This window comes from Lissotriton helveticus, chromosome 5_1, assembly GCF_964261635.1.
Source record: "Lissotriton helveticus chromosome 5_1, aLisHel1.1, whole genome shotgun sequence".
In the NCBI taxonomy this organism is placed as follows: Eukaryota; Metazoa; Chordata; class Amphibia; order Caudata; family Salamandridae; genus Lissotriton; species Lissotriton helveticus.
Genome location: NC_136065.1, coordinates 843,390,928 through 843,407,620, shown reverse-complemented (window position 1 = coordinate 843,407,620; position 16,693 = coordinate 843,390,928).

The window sequence follows — 16,693 nt, the reverse complement described above, 5'->3', positions numbered from 1 at the left end:
GTGGTTGGGGATGTCTGTCTCATGACCTTCTCCCCTGCCTCAATCGAGATTTGACAGGGTTCAAGGGGTAGGAGCAGAAAGGGGTGGAGCCATGAGCAGCATAGTCTGACAGTTAACTAATATTTATTTTAAAAACTCTACCCAAAAGAAAAGTGTCCATATAGACAAATGTGACTGTAAATCTACTGTGTTTGCTCAATAGGTCACAAAATGGTAGTGTTTAAAACGCCTGACTGGGTTAGGGGGCCTCCTGTAGAGATATTTTGTGTACCAAGCAAGGTGCAGGTAATAATATCAGGAAGCTAACACCGGTGGTTAACGAGCTTATGAAAGATCTGTGTGCAGTGCAGTTACAGGTTCGACCCATCATAAAACATAATGGATAGTAAATGCGCCAGCTGCACAACATAATTTATAACATGCACGCCACAGATTTGTATTTTATGTAGATAGCTTAGTGGGTTACAGGTCGCAAGTTACAATCTTTGTAATATAGCATAAAGTTGAATGTAATCTGCATAAATTCAGAACCTTACTTTTTTCTCTGTCAGTTTTTGTTTTTCTAAGATTGTGAAAAAAATTCCACTGAGTAATAATAAGCACTTACCATTAAGTGTTACATTGTTATTGGTTTAATTACTTATATTGTTCAAGTTCAAGTAAACTTTATTGCGGTTTATTTATAACCATAAAAACACATTCATTTCCAACAATTACAAATTCATCATAACTTGAGGTAAGAATTCGTCACGTACGTCGAATTTCCGGGCATGATACAATGATAATAGTTAAAAAAACATTAGATATAAAATATCATCAGTGCACAAAAACACAATAAAAATGTAAGTTATATGAACAACACTAAAAGCTTGGAAAACAGCTCAGTAGTTTCCCGACCCATGATAGATAAAAACGATAAAACCATCATATTAAGATCCTGTCCCCCACTAGATACATCATAGCACATTCAGAGTAATCAAAATGTCATACTCATTGGCCACCATTGCAACATAGAGTGTACCTTTCTCCAATAGGGAATTATGGGGGTCTAAACCGACTTTAGCAGGTTCTACGAGTTATCCACATAGAGAGCAAAAACTTTGGTACTGAAAATACATAGACTGGGCTGGTATCCGAACTTAGGATCCTAAAGAAAACTATATGGTTCCTAATGCCCAGATTCCTACATAGTTGTATTATCCATTTTTCCCTGGATTTTTTATATGCCGCACAGAAAAGTACTACATGGACTAATGTTTCCTCCTCTGTAAGGCATCCAGGCCAGTGACTATTTGGAACTCCTGCCCATTTACTTGTGACAGAAAATAGCGGTAAAGTACCATATCTAAACTGTAGGAAGAGCTTTTTCGCTAGAGTCGGCTGTATAATATCAAGCACCTGCTCAAATTGATAATAGGACTTAAAATCCAAAAACCCGTGTGTCAAACTTGATGGCTTCACAGACTGGAAGATTTCCATAATTTTCAACTCTTTGAGTGCATATTTCAATACTTTTTTAGATGTCTCCGGGCAGGAGACCTCCGGTTTAGACCAGAGGTTTTCCATGCCAATTGCACTAAAAGAATGCCTTATAAAGGCTAACCACGGTATACTTCCGGACCCTAATGTTGTCATTACCACTCTCAATTCTTCCCTATAACTAGCCAGCTCAGGAGTGCACCATAGCCGCCGCCAATAAAGCAGCGGGCGCGAAGCAATGACATCTGTAATTGGGAGAATATTTAAGTCCATCCTAAGCGGTACTAATGGAGTATTTTTCGGTAACATTAGGATTTGCCTAATAAAATTGTTATCAGTTAACAAATTGGGAAAATGCGTTTAATACACGCTGCATGCCCATGGATGACTTTGATAGCAGCAGTGTGTCATCCGCAAACATAAGGGTGGGAAAACTGCGAGATGCAAGTTTTGGGCAATCTATATCCTTAGTGGCGAGGAGGTCTTCTATCAACCCGTTTAGGAAGAGAGAAAAGAGGGTCGGGGCGAGAACACAGCCCTGCCTGACCCCTTTATCAACAGGGAATGGGGCCGTCAGACACCCGTCCCTACCGTATCTCACCTTCGCAAACGCACCTTCGTGGAGGAGTTTGAGCTGATAGCATAGATATGGGGGAGCCCCCATAGCCAGCAGAATACTCCAAAGCTGGTTACGGTCCACCATATCAAAGGCTGACATCAAGTCTACAAAGGTTAGGTATAGACTGCCGCCTCCCAGCACAACTTGCTTCCAGTAAATTAACTGTAGCCTGAATAGCTGATCTATTGTGGATGTTTTAGCCCTAAAACCTGCCTGTAAGGGTGTCAGGATATCTTGATCACTCATCCATTCCTGAAGGCGTAGGAGCAGGACCCTGGCATAGATTTTTTGCGATACATCAATCAGGCTAATTGGCCTGTAATTTGCCGGATCCATAGGCGAACCCTATTTATAAATGGAGATAATCTCCGCCCCCAGCCAGGTGGAGGGGGCTGGAAGGCCACCTAGAATTGCATTAAATAATAATTGGAAATATGGGGCGCACACTGTCTGTTCCTCTCTATATAGATCTCCTGGGATCCTGTCCAGGCCAAGAGCTTTCCCCCAGATTCATCATTGTCCCGTTTTGCGAGTCCTTAATAGCGATTATTAAGGAATCGCTATTAAGGACTTGCAAAACGGGATTCATGTAGAAATCGCAATTGTATTTGCGATTTCTACAGCTTCCTTATTTACGATTAGCAAATTGCTAATCGCAAATAAGGAATGACTCCCCAAGGCCCATAGGAATGAATGGGGAGTCATTCCTTATTTGCGATTAGCAATTTGCTAATCGCAAATAAGGATGCGATTTCAAGGGTGCCAGGGGTGTCCAAAGGACACCCTGTAGCACCCCTGAAATGTCAATGTAGACTGATGTTGCGCACACACATGTCCAAAGGACATGTGTGTGTGTGTGTAACATACAACTTAGAAAAATGCACTAAAGTGCATTTTTCTAAGTTTTCGCTATTTACCACGAAGTCAGACTTCGCGGTAAATAGCGGTAAAAAAAAAGCGAATTCGCAATTTTTCAAAGGTTCATGAATAGCATTTAAGGAATCTCTAATTGAGATTCCTTAAATGCGATCGCAATTTGAGAAATCGCAATTATTTGCGATTTTTCAAATTGCGAGTTCATGACCCATTGATGAATTCCAAATGCCATTTTTGCGGGCGCAAACGGCCGAATTTTCCGATTTGCACCGTTTGCGCTCGCAAAAATGCTTGATGAATCTACCTGTAAATTCCCTTGGAGCTTGGCTAGAGCCACTTGTACCTCAAACAATGTGCAAGGTGGAATGTACCATTTGGGATCAGGGTTTAAAGACATGCAGGCAACTCGCTTGCTTCCACACAGTTATTGGCACATAGCTCTTAAAAATGCAAGCGCCATGCTTCTTCACATATGTTTGGGTCGATGGTGGACTTGCCCTCAGCCTTCCCGGTATGCACCAAATTCCAGAAGGTCTTCACGTCTTTTGAGTCTAAGGCAAACTTTATATTCTGCCATCTTTCCACCTCCCATTCTGTTTTCGCATTAACAATTTTTTTTTTTTAATCTGCCCTCGCTTCCTTAATACATAGACGATTTCCCTCTTTAAGAGAGGATAGGAGGGTTAGCTTTGCTGCCTACATCCCTTGTTAAACCATGGATTCTTGTTACCTTGTTGTTTGTTCTTATTGGACCTTGTATTAACAAAGAATTCCAACAGGGTTACAACCATTTCCTGATGGATTTCTGCCAGATCCTCACAACATGCAGTGCTACAAGGACTTTCTGAAGTAGGGCAAGCCTTTCCTAACAATGGAATTATGCTTTTATACATTCTAGCCATTGTTTCAGTGGATTGGATGATTTTTGCCCAGCGTATACGTCTCCCTCCAGCCGCAACTCTAAGGTCCCTTCTAGGTGAAACTATAAAATCTTGAGGTGTGTTGTTGGAACAAATTTCTAAAAAGGTGACCAAAGGATTATGGTCACTTTCAGTACGCTGCACGATACTAAAATCTAAGACTTTTTGCCATAGCTCTATGCTAATTAAAAAATAGTCGATTACAGATGTTTGGCCTGCTCTTTCAAAGGTGGGTTGACCTGGGTTGTCTTTCGGGAAGCGCCCATTGCAAGCCCTTATGGAAAAGGTTAAAGTGAGGGAATGCATTTGGAGGACGGCTGGAATCCACCCCTTAGCCGGATATACGTTGGGTGGCGGAACTGCCCAAATTGCATCTTCATCTGCCGTTATCGGTTGTGTGATACCCTTAAGGGGTTCATAGTGGCAGTTAAAATCCCTACCGCTTTGCTAAGTGCGTACCACCTGGATGAGATTTCAAAAGGGTATTCAGGGAATCAAGGGTAACAGAAGTACCTCCATTACTTATATTGACAATATCTGAAAATAATATAATATAGTACATCCATATATCTTACCTAAAGGGTTTGTAAAAGTCAAAAAGTTTCCCCAAACCACTTTTTATATCCTAAGAAGGCCTTGTAAGGTAAGAAGCGGAGTGCCTTGGATTACTCAATGGCATGGACATCAAGGTGTTGAGCTTCAGCTATTTCCCAGCCACGATGAGACTCGAACCAAAGGAGTGCTAATGGCCCCCTTAAGCGAGGTACGATTGTGGGGTCCCACTGGAACTCAAATTCAAAGAAGTCTTTATTTCGATATACATATCATAAAAGACTATACATAAAAATTAAACTGGAACTCAAAATAAGAGAGACCTCCCCCTCTTCAGGTTGCTGCCCTGAAAAAAAGCGAGTAAAGTCAGGCACAGCGGATTGTGTCCCAGTGCCAGCGAAATACCCCAGGACAACGTTAGCACATTCTACTGGGGCTAGTTGAAATCAATAAAAAGATAGTTTGATCCAGCTGGATATAATTCGGTTCCAGACCAAAAGACAGACCTTCACCCCTGTGTAGGATTTGCACCACATAATTTCCTAGTTCCTGTATATGTAGTGACACTTTTATTACTATTATTATAATATATTAAGCACTAAGTGTATGGGCCCAAATTATTTGTTTAGGATTATGCAATGCTGAATGCCAAAGATCCCAAATACCAAGGTTTGCTTCTACTGATGGTCATGTCATGCCTCTTTGTTTTACACCTCCCGTCTCTTTATTGTACTCTTACATATTGTATTTCCTACTTGCTTTCTTCCTTAGTCACTGTTTTCCCAACTTTTCCCCCCTCCTTCTTTCTCCCCTTTTTCTACCTTTCTCATGCTTGCACTGGGTCAAAGTCTGATGACGTAAAATAAGTTTCAATAAGATTTGTGCCAGCCCCCACCATCAGAAACCACTGGCACAAATTAAACAGTGCAGCAGAGAGCCTCATACATACTCTGAAGCTGTCAACCAGAATCCGCTGTAAATCCTCGAGGGCGTGCCATGGTAGTTTATTTAATCTACATATGTTTTGAAATAGATATTTTGCCTGCAATAAGATGCAAGTGGTTAACTTTGTGGGGTAAAGTAAAATCACACTGAAGAAGGACTTCTGACTGTTGAGAGACTGTGGATATGTAATCTGCAATGCGGAAAATCGTGTTTTTCTCATGTCAACTTAGCTGCTACACAATAATATATTGTGAATTGACTTTTGCATTGTACTAATAAATGTGTAAATGTGCACTAATTAGTAGAGTTGCTCCAAATAAATTTATTATTCTGCACATTTCATTTTACTGCCATTGCACAAATTATTTATTTGTATAAAGTGCATACATATAGGCAAAGAGGGTAGTATGCTACTTAAGTTATTACCAGTGTTGTGTGGGGAGGAGTCACGACTCCAAGAGGCAAGCCTTGAGTGGGTTACAATTCGCAATCCTCAACAATGGTAGTAAATAGCACCATACAATCTATGCATCTGCATGTATGGTTTCTGTCATGACATTTTTTCATATTTGTATTTGTTTAAAATAGGGTATTTCAGTAAAACCAGAATGCAAGGGGCTGCACTCATGCAGTAAGGTAAAATCAAATGTAAGAGGCCTCATAACTATTAGATTTGTTTCTATGTACAAAGGCATTTCAAAACGCAGACTGTGATTTTCTACTGTTAATTTCACTGTACTGTGGTTATGATTTGGAATTTTACCTTTATACTATTGCAATAAATGTGTGAATGTGCATTTACTACTACAGTTCCTCTAAATAACTTGCTATTGTGCAACATTTATTTTCACTGCACAATGGTATATATTATACATATATTACCTATTGGTCAGTAGGTACTTATAGTTAGGACCAATTTTCCATTGGAACAGCATTTTTGACTTGCCTATAACTTGGGGGTCATTTGACCAATCTTCATGACATTTTCAAAAGTGTCAAGGTAGATTCTGTGTGTCATGGAAAATTTGGGGGATGATCTGTGCAGTGGGGACTGAGAAATAGGGGCATGAAATAAGGGTGCATTTGTAATGTTCATTCCTATCAGAACCTTACCTACAGCCCAAACTGCTAAATGGACTTACACCAAATTTGGCAGGTAGGTAGATGTTGGTTCAAGGAAGTGCCTTTTGCTTATTTGGTGCAAATCCGTTCAGTAGATATTGAGAAATTTCAGCGGAAAAATATAGTGATATCTGTGGTTGCAAAGCCTTTGCGAAAAAAGACGAGCTTGTGCAGGGAAATGCACAGCTCTGTTTGTCAACACTTCAGCCAAGAAGTGCTGGCAGCCATCTTGCGACTTGGCTTCACTGGGCCCACCCCAAACATTTTTTTAAAATAAGAAAATGGTGCGGAGAAGGCATACCCTGACCCCATAAAGTTGGTGCAGAGGTCCAAGAGGGACTCAAACAGTCCAAAAAAGCATACTTTTTTCTTTGCTGCAAAATGAGAATTTGCCTAGCCTTAGTGTTGGTAAGTTCCAATTCTATTAAGGACTCGGAGGCGAGGATTGTGCCTTCTTCCTTCACTTTATTTTTCACAGCAGCAAGAAAAAACGACTTTTCCCATGAACACTTGGGAAACAGAAGAAATCAAATATCAGTCCTTCGTCAGTCTTTGCACTCCAGCAGCACCCATCATGCTCCGCTGCTGCTTCCTCTTCCTCTTTCTTCCCACGAAGCCTATGTTCCGGCCATATTACGCATCTTGCTTGGGACCATCATTCCCTGCAAAAATTCATACGGTCGAAATCCTGTCGACACTGCAGTATATCTCGCAGTGCATGGAAGTACAAGCCAGAGCAGAGCAACAGTAAAACATGGCAATAAACATCATGAACGAAATACTTACATTCCGTACGGGGAGGGTCCACTTCTCGGAAGTCATTGGGGGGGGATAATCCTCGCCTCCGGGTCCTTAATAGAATTGGAACTTACCAGCACTAAGGCTAGGCAAATTCTCATTCTATGTCAGGACCGGAGGCTTCGGATGATGCCAGTTCAAAGCTTGTCGACAACCAGCCGAGCTACTTCTAACACTGGCTTAAAATAAAACCTCTTGAAAGTGGAATCTGAGGACCAATCGGCCGCCCTCATCAGATCCTCTAATTGAGCCCCAAGGGCAAAAGCTTTGGAGGCCATAGCACCTCTTGCCGAATGAGCTCCAAATTGTTTAGTGTCAATCCCCACCTCCTGCATCACCCAACGCACCCATCTGGCTATGGTTGGGGACGAAACAGCCTTGTACGGTTTCCGTAGGGCAATGAGTAGTTGTCGTTCGCCCGGAGGGCGAGAATCATCAGTCATATCTTCATAAGCACGGAGTCACTGCACAACACACAGTTTTGGGGAATCTGGAAAAGCAGGGTATGAGATGACCCGCGTGAGGGTCTTGGTCCGCCTGCCCACAGTGAAAGACACCCTATCCGGGGAGAACACTCTGGCCGTGATGTCAAGGGTTCGAACCTCAGATACTCTCCTGCAAGACACCAGGCACAACAACATCGCCAACTTGGCAGAAAGTTCCTTACGAGAAAAAAATCTGTTCGGTTGCCACGATAAAACCAAATTCAGTACCCTATTCACATCCCAGAGGATGGAGTAACGTGGCTCAGGGGGCAGCGAGAGACGAATCCCCCTCAAAAGCCGGCACACCAAAGGGTGCTCACCAACCGGTGAACCCTGCACCAGGTCGTGACCGGCCGAGATCACCGATCGGAAGGCATTGATTGAGCGATAAGCCAAGCCTTCTTCCGCCAAATCTGCCAGGAAGTTAAGGACATGGACTACATCAGCCCCCACGGGATCGAAACCCTGTCGCACACACCAGTGACGCCACCTAAGCCATGCTGATCTATATCGTTTGGTCGTGCCAACTGCCCAGGCTTTAGAGAGCAGAGACTCTGCCTGTCCCAAAAGGCCTGGGAGTGTCCAGCGACGCCGGAGATCCGCCAGACCATCAGTCTCAGAGAACCTTCCTGGACTAGACGGTGGGGAAATCCGTCCGGGCTGAGAAGAATATGAGGATATTGGGGGAGTAGGATTGGAGTATCCCAAGAAAGTTCCAGAAGAACTGGAAACCACACTTGAGACCTCCACCATGGTGTAATCAGCACCACCTGTGCCGACTGGCGACGCAGCAACGCAGACACTCGCGTTATCATGGAAAAGCATACCCCTGCTCGCCCGACCAGTCTTGAAGGAACGCCGACGGGTCCGGGCGTCAGCTGAAATACCTCGGAAGCTGATGGTCCAGGCGGGGCGCAAACAGGTCCACAGAGAAGGGACCCCACCGGTCCATCAGCCGAGAGAACACAAGGGGATCCAGTTTCCATACGCTGGCATACAAGAGGTGTCTGGAGTGCCAATCGGCCACCTCATTCTGCCGACCCGGCAGGTACTCCACCGTGACGGACACCTGATGGTCCAGGCAAAAATTCCAAAATTCTCTCGCAAGATCTGCTAACATTTTGGATCTGGTACCACCTAGATGAATGAATGAATGAAATGATCTTTATTCGGATTCTGAAAAATCCATAAAAGTACATACAGAATGAATCTTTTAAAATACGTGAAGACATATACAAAGTTTAAAAGTTAAAAATGTTAAAATACATCCCAATTAGACATGAGCAACATATATGGCAAAAAGTGCATATTACATAGAATTATACCACAAACAGTTTAGAAAAACATTCATAAATTTCTATGTAGTTTGTATTTAAAGTTTAAAGTGCGTTATGCGTCCGAAGACCGTTATGCATGTTCCATACTTGCCCTCGATTTAACACAGGATTTTATGAAGCAGCTTACGGTAAATGTGACATCATCGGTTGGTAGCATTTGCAAAAATTTAAATGCCAATTTAAAATCTCTTAGATTGTATTTTCTGAAAATTGGCAATAGGTAATGATGGATATACAATTTATAGTGGCCACAAAAAATAAAATAATGCAATAAACTTTGTTTCCCACCGACAGAACACTGGCATTCAAGCTCTTCTAGATTTTTGTTATAGCCGAGTGGAAAGCTCAATAAATTTACGATACTGCCATCACGGAACCTGAATAAGAGGCTCCGATTCCATCTACCTATCGGTAATGTCAAATATCTACAGGGTTTGTAGGATTCATTTAAAACAATATTGTTAGTCACAGTTAGTGGAAGATATTTAATAATAGCTGGTTTCATTAATTCAGTTCTCAAGCGTTCCTCTTTGTATAACTCATATAGTGCCCGTTTTACAATGTTCTTATGGGCGGGCACAATGGTATTTGGCGAGCTAAACAGGGAACCATGTCCAACACTAGTTAGACTATTCTTGACCGCATTTAGCCAAGGTATAAGGTTGGATCGTTCATGAGATAAACAGTCTAAAATTATGCTACGGGTCAAGGAAGCTGCTGGATTTGTCCAGGTTTTTAACCAGAAAAGCGTAGGCCTTGACTTTATGAAATCAGCTATGTATAACAACTTAAGTTCTTGGTGGCAGATAAAGATGGGCGTGCAAGAAATACCACCCAATACCTTCCTACAAAATCTATTTTCCTCTAGCTGCAGAGGCAAGCTATTACAATAACCCCACACTTCGGATCCGTATGTCCCAGTTGGCAGACATTGGGTACGATAAATATTTAACAATGGGGTAATCACATCTGCCACTCTCGGTTGGCGAAGAGATAAAATTGAATTAATTGATTTGCCAATCTTATTTCTTGCGAGGGCAGTGTGATGCTGCCACGAGCCAGTGTTAGAGAATAATAACCCTAAATAGGGGAAGGTACTTGTACATTTTAGTTCATTTTCGCCACTTTTGATTGAAAGGATATTGTATCTTTTTGAACCACAATTCATGATAAATGATTTTTTAAAATTGGTATTCAAACCTAAATCAGACATAAAAACAACAAACCCTGTAATTAATGAGCGCAACGCGTTTGGGGTACGCCCCATCAATACAGCGTCATCCGCGTAAAGTAAGGTAGTGATAGGGGAACCATTAATAATTGGGACATCCTTAGTGTTCTTACTCAGAGCAGGGCTCAGCCCATTGATATATAAAATAAAAAGTAAAGGGGCGAGTACACAGCCCTGCCGGACTCCTCTTTGGATGGAAATGTCACCAGATAATTCACCTTCGTTGTTAATACGTACTTTTGCCTTAAGATCCCTGTGTAAATATGAAAGGAAATGTACTAAAGAATCATCTAAACCATATTCCAGCAATTGTGACCATAACCTAGAGCGGTTAACAAAATCAAAAGCGGAACTCAGATCCATGAAACCTAAATAAAGTGGGGACTTTTTAACGATAATATATTTGGCCATGATTAGGTTCAGGTTGAGACACTGCTCAACAGTGCCCACATGGCTTCTAAACCCCAATTGGCTGCAGTGTAACACATTATTATCTTCGGCCCAATCCCTTATTCTCTTAAATAATACCCTACCAAGGACTTTTAATGTATTGTCGATCAGCGAAATCGGTCGGTAACAGGCCGGATCGGCCCTGTCACCTTTCTTAAATATTGGTACGATGACGCTGTTCGACCAGGTTTCGGGGATGGAGCTATCGGTCAAGTGATTAAATAAGTTACATAATAGGGGGGCCCAAAAGTTAATTTCCGATTTGATCTGGTCGATAGAGAGACCATCGGGGCCAGGGGCTTTATTACTAGCACTATCAGAAATTGCATCCTCCACCTCAGATATTGAGAAGTTCAGTTGATCATTATTGTTTGTAGGCAAAATAGAATCTATACTAGGGGCAGCTATGTTGTAGATTTTGGAGAAGTGCTCCACCCAGTCCTCTCCATTGATGTTACAGTTAATTGGTTGGATGTTAGAACCAAAAGACCTGAGTGATTTGACTTCTCTCCAGAACCCCGCGGTGTCTTTTAGAGAGACATTCCGTATTAGTAACTCCCAATGGTTAACCACTAAAGCCTCTGTTCTTGTCCGTAGGGCGAGTTTATATTTAGTTCTTAGTTCTCTCACTAGGTTAAAATCCCTAGGGTTTAGTTGTAAGGCCGCCCTCAATTCCCTATTGGCTTTAGAACACGCGGAATCAAACCAGCGTGGGCTGTGGTCTATATTGGGCCTAGATGGTTTAGAGGCTTCCCTTCTCACTGCCCCACAGAGATTACCAAATGCCCCAATCAACACTTCATCGGTGCTCTCAAAGGACAGACAGATGTCTATTAACACTGGGTGCTTTCTGATTACATTGGCTAGAATAGCTTTGTTGTCCGCCCCTTTCCATATTAGTCTAAGTCTATCGGTAGACAGTACCAGATTTTGTGGGCCACTCTCAACCTTTAATGCAGCCTTTCTTGTCTGAGGATGGTCTAGATGTATTCTTAGCGGATAGTGGTCACTATATGTACTACAAATAACCTCAGCTTTTCTAATTATATTACACAGAGATGGACAAAGAAATACATAATCAATCGTTGAGGCGCAGCCTTGGCCTATATAGGTGGGTGCGAATTTTGTTTCGGCGCTAGTACCAGCGATTTCCATGGCGTTCACTAAGTTACGTGAGGCTAATATGTTCTTTAATTCCTCGCCATTTTGACACGGAGCACTCGTGCGATACATATGTGCATTAAAATCTCCCCCTATACAAATACCATCATAATGACCATATTTCAAACCCTCAACGATATCATCAATAAAACCAAACAAAGACAAAAAATTTCCATTGGGATGATTAACAAAATCATTATTATAAAAATTAATTATACATAAAATCATCCTATTAATGTATTTTACAGCCATAACACTTTTGCCTGGTGTTGGTATCGTTTTGATTTGTACCCCTGGTTTTATCTTTGACCAAATGGATAGCCCCCCGCTTGGCCGTCCCATAGATGAGGCTAAGGCCTTTGAGTTATAGCAGCAGAAGCCCTCCATTGTAGGGTCAGTTAAACACCAAGTTTCCTGGAGCAACAACAAGTCACAATTAGTTTTCACCCAGTCAAGCCATTCTTTGATTTTCAGTTTGGAGTTAAGACCCGCTATATTCCAACTCACAACGGAAAGTACAGAGTCCGAGGACTTATGATTCGTAGATTGGCCTCTTACAGGATTTCCTATCAGGGAATTTATATCTGTCTGATTTCCGTTGGTGACAGATGATAAGGAAGCAACTGAGTAGGCTGGCTTAATTAGAGAGGGTCAGTCCAACATATCCAAACCTGACAGGGGTGCAAATCTATTAAATGTATTGAAGGGGAAAGCAACTGGCTGGAAATGCATGGCTGGTGGCTGAGGGTGCCTTGGTCGAGGATAAAAATGCATTAAAGGCGGTTGGAATTGCATAGGTGGCTGTCTGTAAAAGTAGCTTAAAGGTAGCATAGTTACAACCGTGGAAATAGCTGAACAGTTACCACTTATATTAAGCAGATGTCTTACAGTTCCTGGATTTTTGAAATTAAGAACTACACAATCTCCATCCTTATCTTTAGGTAGTGGTCCAATCCAAGGCACCCTGCGGGCTGATATTATTTCTCTTGATATGTCATATCCGACCCCTTTGTGTTTAGTTAGCCAGTCTATACATTTGTTTCGGAGTTGAACCCAGGTTTCCCCCTGATCCTCCCTCAGCACTGGTACTCCTGCCAAAATCAAAACAAATGGGCAGGCATCCGGTGGTAAGTGTAAAGGACGCACCGGCCCTTCGTTTTTGTAGGACTTATTTAACCTTGCTTGAGTAGAACCTATGTTATCGTTTGCAGCTGATGTTGTAGCTGTAATAGGTTGGGTAAGGTAGTCATCCTTGCTGGTTACACTTTTGTTAGTAGTGGCCAAAGGAGTGATTTTCCTTGGTGCAGGGGTAGGGGTGATTTTAACAGCCGTACTAGGTTTTACACACTTAGCCCCTGCATTAACAGTTCGTGATTGGGCTGGAGGTTGTGTAATGGGCGATGATGATGATGATTCCAGGTTTTTTGTTCCCTTATTCAATACAATGCAAGCAGCCTGTATTTTTGATGAGAGGGTGTTGCTTAAGGATTCAAGATCCTTTAAAAGACGGTCGGCTCTAATTTGGTCCAGGCTAATAGACCCCTTTCTTTTGGCTTCAACATTTTTGACCAGGTTGTCCAATCTGTCCAGTCTTTTAAAAACATTATTAAATTGGTTGATCATAAGTTTCTCTACTCGATTAAAAATAGTGTCTACTATAGTTTCAATAAAGTTCCCATTCTGCTTGGAAAAGTTATAATTACCTCCCATTAGTGTTGTTTGGGTCCAAACAGTATTACCGTTCCCATCAGGGTTGGTTATGGGTGAAAAAGATGTATTGTCTATATCCACAGAGTCTTTTTCCTCCGTGGGTACAGTTGCCACCCCCAGAGATTTTTGTTTGTTCCACAGGCTTTGGGGAGTAGGCTGACGCTTGTTTGATGAGGGTTGTTTTCTTTTATTAGTGCTTTGCTTGATGATGCCTCGTTTCCTTTTCCACCCTCCTGGTTTGTTACTGCTGGGCTCCGTAACATCCAGGTTAATGACGTCCCCCTGGGAAACAGGTATGCTAATAGGGGTGGTTTCTTTAGACAGAGGTGCCAGTTGGCTAACTGCTGTAGTTCTTAATAGGGCAGAATCTGTAGCTATATATATAACTGTGTTTTCGTCTTCCGATACAGTAGGCACGGCTGCAGGTGGAAGTGGTGGCTTAACCACTGTAATCTCGGGGGTAATATGGGTGTTTCCGGAAGCACTTGGTATGTTGTTAGTCATATAAGGACCCATTGAAAACCTCCTCTCTGTCTCTACAATTTCATTGAAAGCGGTTTCAATTAGTGTTTCAAAAGATGTGATCAGGGAGACTGAGGCAGAGGTATCAGCATCCTGGGAGGATATATCAATGTGGGTGTTTATGGTAGTAGAATCACCCATGTTTGCGCTTAGGTATGACACTTACGGTTGAGATGTTCTTAGGGGGGTGGCCCGCCCGTCCCCTGTCGTCCCCGGACGGCCACAGACGGCCCGCCCTCTGCCCGGGCTCCGCCCGGCGACGTCCGCGCGCGTCCGCGACGCGGAGGGAGCTCCTCGATTTTGTGCACCTCCTGGTGCGCGGGACAGGAAGTGGCGGTGGTGTCCGGCCGCTATGGATGCTGGGAACCGTAGTTCCTCCCCTCGGCAGCCAAGATGGTGTGAGGCGCCGTCAACAGGGATCACCAACGGCGTCAGGAGCCCAGCACCCGGCAGCGACAGACACGAAGAAGAAACAGCAGTGCCCAAGGTAAATGCAGACACGCTTCTGCGAAGGTCCCCGCTCCACCGAGGGAGCTCCTCGATTTTGTGCACCTCCTGGTGCGCGGGACAGGAAGTGGCGGTGGTGTCCGGCCGCTATGGATGCTGGGAACCGTAGTTCCTCCCCTCGGCAGCCAAGATGGTGTGAGGCGCCGTCAACAGGGATCACCAACGGCGTCAGGAGCCCAGCACCCGGCAGCGACAGACACGAAGAAGAAACAGCAGTGCCCAAGGTAAATGCAGACACGCTTCTGCGAAGGTCCCCGCTCCACCGAGGGAGCTCCTCGATTTTGTGCACCTCCTGGTGCGCGGGACAGGAAGTGGCGGTGGTGTCCGGCCGCTATGGATGCTGGGAACCGTAGTTCCTCCCCTCGGCAGCCAAGATGGTGTGAGGCGCCGTCAACAGGGATCACCAACGGCGTCAGGAGCCCAGCACCCGGCAGCGACAGACACGAAGAAGAAACAGCAGTGCCCAAGGTAAATGCAGACACGCTTCTGCGAAGGTCCCCGCTCCACCGAGGGAGCTCCTCGATTTTGTGCACCTCCTGGTGCGCGGGACAGGAAGTGGCGGTGGTGTCCGGCCGCTATGGATGCTGGGAACCGTAGTTCCTCCCCTCGGCAGCCAAGATGGTGTGAGGCGCCGTCAACAGGGATCACCAACGGCGTCAGGAGCCCAGCACCCGGCAGCGACAGACACGAAGAAGAAACAGCAGTGCCCAAGGTAAATGCAGACACGCTTCTGCGAAGGTCCCCGCTCCACCGAGGGAGCTCCTCGATTTTGTGCACCTCCTGGTGCGCGGGACAGGAAGTGGCGGTGGTGTCCGGCCGCTATGGATGCTGGGAACCGTAGTTCCTCCCCTCGGCAGCCAAGATGGTGTGAGGCGCCGTCAACAGGGATCACCAACGGCGTCAGGAGCCCAGCACCCGGCAGCGACAGACACGAAGAAGAAACAGCAGTGCCCAAGGTAAATGCAGACACGCTTCTGCGAAGGTCCCCGCTCCACCGAGGGAGCTCCTCGATTTTGTGCACCTCCTGGTGCGCGGGACAGGAAGTGGCGGTGGTGTCCGGCCGCTATGGATGCTGGGAACCGTAGTTCCTCCCCTCGGCAGCCAAGATGGTGTGAGGCGCCGTCAACAGGGATCACCAACGGCGTCAGGAGCCCAGCACCCGGCAGCGACAGACACGAAGAAGAAACAGCAGTGCCCAAGGTAAATGCAGACACGCTTCTGCGAAGGTCCCCCTAGATGGTTGATGTACCGTACTGCCGAAACATTGTCCATCCGAAGGAGGACTCAGGATTTGACCCTGTCCTTGGTCCAACATTGGACAGCAAAGGATCCCTCTAGCAACTCCAAGCAGTTTATATGCAATGATTGCTCGAGGGCGGACCAAGCGCCCCCTGTGGAGAAATCTCCGAATCTGGCTCCCCAGCCCGAACGACTGGCGTCCGATTCTATCACTATGTCCGGGGCTGAGCCGAAAATCGCCCGGCCATTCCAGGCCTCCATGTGCCACAGCCACCATTGCATTTCGCCCCTCACCTCGTCTGACAATGGAATCAGCTGCGAGTAAGTGAGGCCTCTCCTGAGATGGTACGCCTTCAGGCGCTGCATAGCCCGAGTAAGTGTAAGGGGCCCGGAAAAATGTCCTGAATCGAAGACGACAACAGGCCTAACAACCGTGCCAGATGACGCAAAGATATCAGTGATTTCGACAGAGTCTGGCGCAACTCGTGCCTGATCTTCGCCATCTTCCTGGCGGGAAGACTCAAGGTGGAAGACACCGAGTCTATGCTGAACCCGAGAAAGGTGGCACACTGGGAAGGGCTCAGAAGGGACTTCTTCTCGTTGATGACAAAACCCAAACCTTGAAGCAGGTTGACCGCAAACTGCAGTTGGGATGCCAGACGTACTGGGCTCTGGTCCATGAACAACATGTCGTCTAGATACACTATCATCCTGATACCGCGAGCCGCGAGCCCGCAAAG